This window comes from Dama dama, chromosome X (genome assembly GCF_033118175.1).
Source record: "Dama dama isolate Ldn47 chromosome X, ASM3311817v1, whole genome shotgun sequence".
NCBI lineage: Eukaryota > Metazoa > Chordata > Mammalia > Artiodactyla > Cervidae > Dama > Dama dama.
In genome coordinates, this window is record NC_083714.1 from 116,424,452 (window position 1) to 116,435,221 (window position 10,770).

A 10,770-nucleotide genomic window follows, 5' to 3' on the forward strand; every position below is an offset into this window, starting at 1 on the left:
TTGAAAACAATCAAAACACTTTTTGTAATAACTTATTATAGAAAAGTCCTTAAATGTCAGCAGCATATTTATCACAGTTTCTTTACCTTAAAGTGGCAATAAAATGGCTATTTAATATTGAAAAAGATCAACCAAAATAAGAATTTTATTTTTTTCATGCCAGACTGAAACAGTAAATTTTCATCTCTTAAAAATTCTACTTACAAGTATTAATACAGATGGGAAGAACATATTTCAATTTTCTAAGACATCCAGCTGTTAGAATACAATAGAGCTCTGTGAGAATATAAGTCAGGTAGAGAAACATTAAAATGGATTTTGCAGGATAATTTCAAAGAACTCACTACAATCCTTAATTAGGACAGTGACTAAACATTTATTCTCGCTCCTGTGGAGAATATTTATGCTATCATCTGGCAATGGTCCATTCAGTAGGGAATATTCAATTAAACAGGCCATACTAGCATCAGATAATTTGGTATTTCCAAACAAACTCACTCATTGTCACTTTCCAGGTTGAAAGCAGTGCAACAAGTGTGGAATGAGGCCAAAATAATGGCTTTGCTTAGTAACCAGAAATAGGATGATGTTATAACATCACTATTCTGACAGTCTTCCTGTCCCAATATGCCAGGATAGATGCTCAACATTAAAAAAAAAAAAAAAGCAACAAACCTGTAAACATTCTGCAACATACCAAGTGTTAAGGAAGGGATGGAACAGCACAAATTCTATTTCACACAGCGCCGCAGAATTAGACATTGGAGAACACTTTGTTATGTCCTATAAAATGAAGAAGAGCCTAGTCGATGACCCACAGTTCCAGTGTTGAGCACATAACACTCATCCATAAGCATTAAGCAACGCTTACACAATTTCCTGAGCAGCAACCCTCCTAATGGCATAAACTGGAATCAGCCCAAATGACCTTCCATTGGAGAAATGCCTAATTTACTCACTGGAGGAAGATGCACAGGGATATTATACAACAGAAGAATGAAAGTACAGCAGCTGCATTGATGTATATATGCATATTCAGTTCTTTCAGTCATGTCTGACTGTTTACACCTCATGGACAGTAGCCTGCCAGGCTCCTCTCTCCATGGGATTTCCCAGGCAAGAATACTGGAGTGGTTTGCCATTTAGGAGACTATATATGAGAGAAACAAACAGACAGCAAGAGAAAAAGAATTTTTAAAATAAGAAAAAGTAATTTTGTCTACTTTATTTTTAAATGCCTTTTTTTCTGTTCTTTTCCTTTCCCTCTCTCTTGTCCTTCCCTTCTCCTTTCCTCCCTCCTTCTCTATTTCACAGAGGGGCTTAGGAGTAAATATTGAATAAATGAAATTAGGAAAAGTAACAAACTTAAAATATATCATAAATGAATATGGGATTAGGAAACATGGAATAACAAAATATTTTATAAAGTATTTTAAAGGAAATGTTTTACCTATTTATTTGCTATTGCAATATTTTAAACTGAACTCAGAAACTTGAGCAGTAAATGAAAACCAAACTTGGTTTTTCTGTATGTGCATTTTGCTTATTTCTCTTAAAATGAAGCCTGTCTGTGGCATAAAAAAATAATAATAATAATTCCAGGACACTCACTAGTATTAATTAATCAATTCAGTTTATGGAACACAATGTGGACCCCTAGGGGCCACATTCAAAATCTTAAAACATATGGCCAAATCAGTGTTCCAAGACTGAAACAAAAGTTACAGTGAATTGATAAAAACATTCAAACCATTAAAAAATTTATTTCAGTAGGTACTGAGGAGAAGATTATATTGAGGGAAATATACATATCTGAATGTGTTCATGATTTACTTCATTTTCGTTTCTTTTCTAAAATTTGTGACATCATGTCAAAAAAAGATACTGAGTTATAAGAAATTCTAGCCTTTTTTTGTTAAACTCGAAGTAATAGCCTAAAAAAAAGGACTCTGCTCTTAAACACTCTGCTTCTGTGCCAGCCATGAAAAAAGGCTATTGCCTTGTCTTTAACTGTCAACTCTAACAATCAATAAAGTTTATTCCTCTTTTATTTTTCACATGACATACCAAATTGCCATATAAATCAAGTCTTTATAAATTTAATCTATAACAAACTTTGCTTTTCATCTTAATATGAAAGACAGGAGTTGCCATCAGCCACTGAGTCCACTGGAACAGTTCTTTTGCAAGACAGAACTGCTAACGCCTAAGGACTATCTCTAGTTAGAATGCAATGGCTGAGTAATATTTCATTGTGTACTCAGCCATTAAAAAGAACACATTTAAATCAGTTCTAATGAGGTGGATAAAATTGGAGTCTATTATATAGAGTGAAGTAAGCCAGAAAGAAAAACACCAATACAGTTACTAACGCATATATATGGAATTTAGAAAGATGGTAATGATAACCCTATATGCGAGACAGCAAAAGAGACACAGATGTATAGTACAGTCTTTTGGACTCTGGGAGAAGGTGAGAGTGGGATGATCTTAGAGAACACCATTTAAACATGTATATTATCATATGTGAAACAGATCGCCAGTCCAGGTTCCATGCATGGGACAGGGTGCTCAGGGCTGGTGCACTGGGATGACCCAGAGGGATGGGATGGGGAGGGAGGTGGGAGGGGGGTTCAGGATGGGGAACACATGTACACCCGTGGCTGTTTCATGTCAATGTATGGCAAAACCACTACAATATTGTAAAGTAATTAGCCTTCAATTAAAACAATAAAAAAGAATGCCATGGGTTTCCATCAGTCTTGTCTAGTTTTTATAGATTTTCTTAAATAAATGCTTTTCACTTTGTTGGATGCCCAACGGATCTTTATCCATCAAAGACTTTGAATGACAATTTCACTAGTTCAAGAGATGCATCTCCAGAGATAAGATTTCCCCAAACTCCTCACACCACCATTCTGGAAGTGCAGCCTCCCTTAGAATCTTAAAGGTGGCTGGGTGTTTGAGTTGTTCTTGGAAAGACATTATTTTTTATCTTCATCCACCTGTTAGCACATCATAAGAAGAATGAGATGCTGGGAAAATCAAAGATCTTGGAAGTACAAGCATAAAAAAATAAGGTGCTTGAGAACAACTGAGTCTAGAATACACTGATGCCAGCTAAAACAACTAAGCTCTCTCGCCATAGTAACAGGGACCTAGATCTGTGTCAAATAGAACTGGCTAATAAGTTGACATGAAATAAACACCTTTGTATTGGTCACCCCAGGTGGTGGTAGTGGTAAAGAACCTGTATGCCAATGCAGGAGACACAAGAGGTGTGGGTTCAATTCCTGGGTTGGGAAAATCCTCTAGAGGAGCACATGGCAACCTACTCCAGTACTCTTGCCTGGAGAATCCCCATGGACAGAGCAGCCTGGCGGGCTATAGTCTACAGAGTCCCACAGGGTCAGACACGACTGAGGCAACGTAGCCCACACGCACACTGGTCACCAGGTAATATGCTGAAAAACAGAGTACAAAATGGTGAATTTTTATTCTCTTACCAGCTGCTGTGGTATGGTTACTTTTAGTAGAAGTTCAGCCTGGAGAAACCTGAGAAGATTTTGCAGATCAGTGCTTCTCAAACTTTACCTTGTACATGAATCACTAGGGATCCAATTAAAGTACAGCTGCTGATACAGTTGAACTGAGGTCTGGCTTGGAACTCGCATTTCTAACAAACTACCAAATGATACCAATATTTCTGGTGTCTGGGGACCTTACTTTGAGTAGCAAAGATTTAGAGCCCTATGGATGGAATCCACTGAATGAACAGATGTAGAGAGGAGGAAAGGATGGGACTGACCAAGAGTGAAGAGAGGATAAACATGGATTCTGATGAGACAAGCCAGATATAGACTTTTCTCTTTATTATGTATAACCCCTTCCTCATAACTTCACAAAAGTCATTAAGATTAGTAATGAACTATATAATTCAAAATTATATAGTTCTAGGAAACAATAATCTTTTCAACAAATGATGCAGGGAAAACTGAATATTCACATGCAAAACAATGGAGATGGACCAATAACCTACATCACATAAAAAATTAACTGAAAATGATTCTAAGACCTAAATGCAAAAGCCAAATCTGTAAGAATCAGAAGAAAACATAGGGGGAAGTTTCATGACAAACATGGCAATAATTTCTTGAATACAATACCAAAAGCTCTAGGAACAAATGAAAAAGTCAATAAATCGTAGTTCATCAAAATTAAAAGCCTTTGCACATCAAAAGACAGTATCCAAAGAGTGAAAAGGTAAACTACTGAATGTGATAAATATTTCCAAATCATGTATCTAATAAGCTACTAATATCGAGAACATATACAGAACACCTAAACTCAACAACAAATATACCCAAGTTAAAAATGGGAAAAGAACCTGAATAGTCATTTCACCAAAGAAACACAAACGGCCCATAAGAACACTAAAAAAAATGCTCAACATCACTAATCAGAACAGATATAGATGAAACTACCAGGTACCACACCTCATCCATTAGGATGGTTAGGATACAGAAACAAAATAGGGACTTCCTCAGTGGTCCAGTGGTTAGGACTCAGCCTTCCAATGCAGGGGGTTGGGGTTTGATCCCTAGCCCAGGAACTAAGATCCCATATGCCTTGGGGTGTGGTCAAAAATTAAAATGATAAGTGTAGGTGAGGATATGGAGAAATAGGATCATTGTACATTGCTGGTGTGAGAGAAAAAATGATGTAGTTGCTGCGGCAATGTATCAATCATAAATCTTCAAAATATTAAAAATGGATTTATCATATGATGGAACAATTACACTCTAGCTATATACCCAAAACAGGTAAAATCAAGAATTTTTATCAGATATTTCTATACCACTGTTCAAAGCAGCAAGATTCTCAAGAGCTAAAAGGTACAACTCAAATGTACACTGAACAGGTGAAAGGTTTAACAAATGTGACATAAATGTATCACACATGCAATGGGATACTTCGGCCACCTGATGCGAAGAACTGACTCATTGGAAAAGACCCTGATGCTGGGAAAGATTGAAGGCGGGAAGAGAAGGGGATGACAGAGGATGAGATGGTTGGATGGCATCACCGACTCAACGGACATGAGTCTGAGTAAACTCTGCGAGTTGGTGATGGACAGGGAGGCCTGGAGTGCTACAGTCCATGGGGTTGGAAAGAGTCGGACACGACTGTGTGATTTAACTAAACTGAAAAATACCAAATCACTATCTTGTACACCTGAAACTTACATAGTGTATGTCAAGGATACTTAATAAAACAGAAAATTTCACTTATATCAAACCATCATCTACTAGATAATTCTTTGTAGTCTCACATAAATATCTTTTGACTAATATACGATGTTGAAATAAATGACCATTTTTATTTTTGAAGAAAGTGATAGACAGACAATCCCAGGAGCAAGAAAGCTAACTTGTTCGTGATTTCACATACAACAGAAAGAAGAAAAAGAAAGTTGAATTTTAACAAGGCTGAATTTCCCTTTTAGGAAGGCAGTATATAAAGTCCAATTTGTAAAGTTTAAATAGCGAAAGCTATTCACTAAAATGTGAAACTTCAGGATGAGCAAATGTAAAAAGTGTGCTTAGGCTCTGTGAGTATAATACATTAGTTTCTCACGTGGGGTTGTTCTCTAGTATATTTTGGCGGTGGCAAAATTCTGCCCCCACCCCTTCACTTCACCATTACATAATCAGCCCTTTTCCATGTAGCTGCATATGGTTAAACATAATTTTTGGATATTTCTGTATTCAAGGTGTTAAAATCCATTACTGTCATCACACTTCTTTGAGGTCTGAATTGCCCCAAGTTTGGCCATGTGGAGTCCCTTCAAACTAGCTCCTGGATTTAATTTCTTTAAATTTTGAAATAATTTCTAAATAAAGTTTAGACTTACAGAAAAGCTATAAAAATTAATACAGATAGTTTGTGTATAACTTCCATTGAACATGTCCTAATGGAAACACCTTATATAACTATGAAATAAATGATCAAAATCAGAACATTAACAATGATACAACTAACTAAACTGCAGATCTTAGTGGAATTTTGCTAATCTTCGCACTAATGCCAGTTTTTTTTAGTCCCCTAGCCAACACAGGTGCCCACATTATGTTCAGGTGTTATGTCTTATTATTTTATGACAGTCCCTCAGTTGTTCTTTTTAATGTATTTATTTGGCTGTATGGGGTCTTAGTTGCAGCATGCAGGGTCTCCTTTGTTGCATCACACGGGATCTTTCCTTGTGGCACACAGACTGTCTAGTTGTAGCACGTGGGCTTAGCTGCTTCATGGCATGTAGGATTTTAGTTCTCTGACCAGGGACTGAACCCATGTCCCCTGCATTGCAAGGCAGATTCTTAACCATTGGACCACCAGGAAAGTCTCTCCTCAGTTGTTCTTTGTACTTCATGATACACACACTTTTAAACAGTACTGATCTGATATCTTGTAGAACGCTCCCCAATTTGGATGTTTTGTGTTTCCCAGCAATTAGAGTGAGCTCATGCATCTTTAATTAGCTCTCAGTACATCATATCATGGATTGATGATGCTAAAGCGTCTTGTTAGAGATGGTGTTAAACTTGATCACTTGTTTCTGCGGTGCAGGGGTTCAGAATAGGCTTCCTGAAAATATGCCACTTTGGCATGCAAATTATTTTGAGCCGCAGGCAATCTAGATGCTATGGGCCCAAGATAAATTTTTACCTTTTCTTTAAATAATTTAAATTGAGGGCAGTGCCAAAATAACAGATAATACTGGAAATAACTTTTTATGCCTATTTCTATGGCAGGACACACATCTAATTACTAAAAATATGTCCTTCTTATTGTGCTGTGACTTACCTTCCCATCCTCTCTGAAATTCCATCCATTAATCCCATTCCTTAAATCAGGATGGCATGTATACCTCATTACACCTTTCTGACTCAGAACCATTCATGTAAGTTGGGTTTCTGGATGTGTGACATTAAATTAGATTTTCTTCTATTAATCTATCTCATGTCAATTTAATTCTTAGACAAGCCAGAAGAATCTAGAAGAGTAGAGGAAAGTTTTCTTCCTCATTGACAGTGGTCTCTGCTGAATTTCATCAACATAAAGTTACTGCTTTTCCTTTTGTAATTAACAAATGTCTTATGGGATTTCCCTGGTGGCTCAGATGGTAAAGCGTCTGGCTGCAATGCAGGAGACCCGGGTTTGATCCCTGGGTCAGGAAGATCCCCTGGAGAAGAAAATGGCAGCCCATTCCAGTACTCTTGTCTGGAAAATTCCATGGACGGAGGAACCTAGTAGGCTACAGTCCATGGGGTTGCAAAGAGTCGGACACGACTGAGCTACTTCACTTTCACTTTCACCTATGGGCACAGCATTTGAGAAGATGCAAATATCTCATTGCTTTCCATACTTTCATCCACTAGTTTTACCATCAACCAACAGTTCTTTATGCACCAGTTTTTTCTGGGATGTTTGCTCCAAATTATTTTTCTATTACCTTCATTCCTTCTTCACTTATTAGAATTGCTCTCTAAATTAAAGAAGCAGTAAACTTTCACCCCAATTTATTTGTTAATTCAATTACTTAGTTGAATTATTTCACTATTACAATTCAATTATATTCACATGAACTCTTTTAATCTTGGAGCATCTTGTGAGTCTAGCGTCCTGGAACACAAACTTTGTGAAATAACACTATAAATATGTTAACATCCACCAGGAATGGGCTGACAGTGTAACCGGAGACAAACATTCTAACCACATTTAAGCCTTTACTAACCATCATGACTTTTTTATTCTTAAAGTATATGGGCATAAATACATAATCGTCATTATTCTGCATGATCTACATGGCTTTGCAATGTAAGTCATTAAAAATGCTGCTTAAAGGGAGTAATTGAGGACCTCCCTGGTGGTCCCCTGGCTAAGACTTTGCGCTCCCAATACAGGGCATATGTGTTCAATCCCTGATGAGGGAACAAGATCCTGTATGCTGCAACTAAGAACCAGTACAAGCAAATAAATGAATAAATAAATAAATAAAATTCTTTTAAAAAAGAAAGCAATTAATTCCAGTTCTTCTGTTTGGTATCACATATGCTACAGACAATTACTTATAATTTTTTCATAATTGGTATGTGATAGTATTCCTGATAAACAGAAACAAAAATAGCATACTTTCTTAATATAATGCTTTCATGATGACAAAATGTTTTTCCCAGGTAATTTCTAGGTGCTGATATTTATAATTTCAATTAATTTGGGATTTGAAGTGAAGATTATGTTGTCCAACTCACAATGCAGCCATTGTTTCAAGCCATCCCTGCTGTATTCCCCTATTAGCAGTTAATAATATTTTAAATGCAAAGAGTGTGGGGCAATAAAATGGTTTGATGAATACATATATCTCCATTTTTCTTTCTATCATCTATCTATCTTTAAGAGTTTCTCTAATAATTGTGATTTTTTAAGGAAAGTTTAAGAATCTTTCTATTTAAGAAATAATGCATGAATTTGTCTGATATTCCAATATCTGATTTTGCCTGATTGTGTTCCAAATTTCTCATGTTCCCAAACTCTGTTACATTGGTTTATTTATTGTATTTCTTCCATAAACCTAGTATGGTTTAAACTTTCCTTCTTTTCATATTCTTTAGGTATAAGCCAGTGAGGATGAAATTTAGACATGTAGCCTAAGATTAGATACTATATAAATTAATTACAGCTTCTAACCTGAAAGAATTTTAAGTATACCAGTAATCACTGACATAGGGAGTCTGTGACAAATGTCAGCCAAAGGTTACAGTTGAGGTATTATGGTTTAATGGAAAGAAAAATGCTTTGTGGAAATAGAGGGTTTTGATAGGATTAAAGAAGGAAAAAACCTTAGATGTGTGGATATGGAGAGAAGTAGGGCATGCCAGTACGTGGATAATGGAAACAATAGATTGGTGGGGTATGAATGGAGGTAACAGCAGCCCATTGCTGAGGCAGAATCAAGATCATATTTATATAGACACTGAGTGGCAGAGAGATCCACACTAATAACGGGAGCAAAGAGAAACTGGTGACTGGACAATCACTTCCAGAGAAACAAGAGATAATGATAACTTGAACTAAAAGCGATGGAAACAAACAAAGAATGATTGGGCCAGACTTGGAACTCCTAGAAGTCTCATATCCTAATCATTGCTTGCAGTTGAGGGATGAGGATAGAGAAAAGGCAGACGTAAAAAATGAATGATATTGGTGACTTGTGCAGGTGAGACAGGGACAGGACACTGGCAGTATCATTCAAAGAAAGAGGAAACCCAGAGAAAAAGCCCTTGGAGGGGCATGTTCTGGTGTGAAATAACACAGTATCAGCTCCTGACAGAACCCTAGGACTTCATAATGCAACAGTCTACACTCAGATTTTAAGACGATACACTAAGCTGAAGGCTAGAGAGAGGATTAGAACTGAGTAATGCAATGAAACAATTAATTTGATTATGCATAAAAACATCACTGTTATTGCATTATTAATAAAGGAGGTGAATCTTGTTGATTCATGCATGGAAATACATACCTAAATACATATTAGCTTTAAAAAGGCAAGTCACTTTTTTTTATGTACACGTCTCTGTTTATTCATACTTAGATGTAGGTTAGTTTTATTTTTGTGTACAGATTTGCTTAACAATCACTCAATTTCTGGGTAACTGAGGAGCCTTTATAAGTAGTTTATATTGTCTAGACCCAAGGTATGCAGCAAACCCAGTCTGGAGCAAAATGGGAAATAACATCTTTCTAAAGACAGGCTTAGAAGTCCTAATCCAGTAATTTAAGATGTTTCCTTTCTCTGGTAGCAGGGCTGAATTATACCTAGCTGCTAGGCCACCATTCACAGGGATGGCCAAGAAAACAAGATATAGGCCACCGAAAACAAGACCAACCAATCCACCTCGTGTAATGGTACAGGTTTCACAATGCAGATCACCTGTATTCAAAGGTAAACTTACAAAACCTTTGTAAGATACATTTGCTGTCAAAAATGGGATCACCGCCATTGGTAAGCCAGCAGCTATAGGAGCCTGTGTCACATGTAAGATGCACCGAAAAAGACTGTTTGCTATTAGGCCACAGAGAGCAGCAATAAGTCCAATATATTGATCCGTTTTCAAGCAGATTCCTTTCTGCTTCTGGGAGTTGGTTAAATTTTCTGGCTATGGTATCAATTAAGTTCTCCTTGATAGGACCATCTGGTTCATGATTTTCCATCTTGAGCCTTACACTCTTCTCCCAGCGGTCGCTGCCTCCTCCGGTCTTCTTCAGCCAAGTGAGGGCTCACCCCAACCTTTGCTCAAGTCGCCCATAAGAAGCCGTTTTGGCTGCCACAAGGCAAGCCATTTATATGTTCTTGTTTTATTATATTCACAGTCTTTATCATCTAGAATTGTGAAGAAAAAATGACAGAGACTGAAGGTCTGTCAGAAAACTTTCCAGTGTAGGTCAAAAAACTTGTGAGCTCATGGGTGGATCTAGAGAATATTACGCTGAGTGAAATAGAGAAAGACAAATTATGCATGATATCACTTACATGAGGAATCTAAAAAAATACAACAAAGGAATATATATAGCAAAAGAGAAACTGATTCACAGATACAGAAAACAAATTAGTGGTTACCACTGGGAAGAAAGAAGGAGGAAAGGGCATGATATGGGTAGAGAATTAAGAGAAACAAAATACTGTGTATAAAATAAAAAGCAAGGATC

General features: G+C 36.8%; 1 pseudogene; it reads right to left on the reverse strand.

Annotated features, from left to right (window-relative positions):
• Positions 1-9,701: 9,701 nt before the first annotated feature.
• LOC133052838 (transmembrane protein 126A-like) lies at positions 9,702-10,275 on the reverse strand (annotated as a pseudogene).
• Between the last annotated feature and the right edge of the window lie 495 nt (positions 10,276-10,770).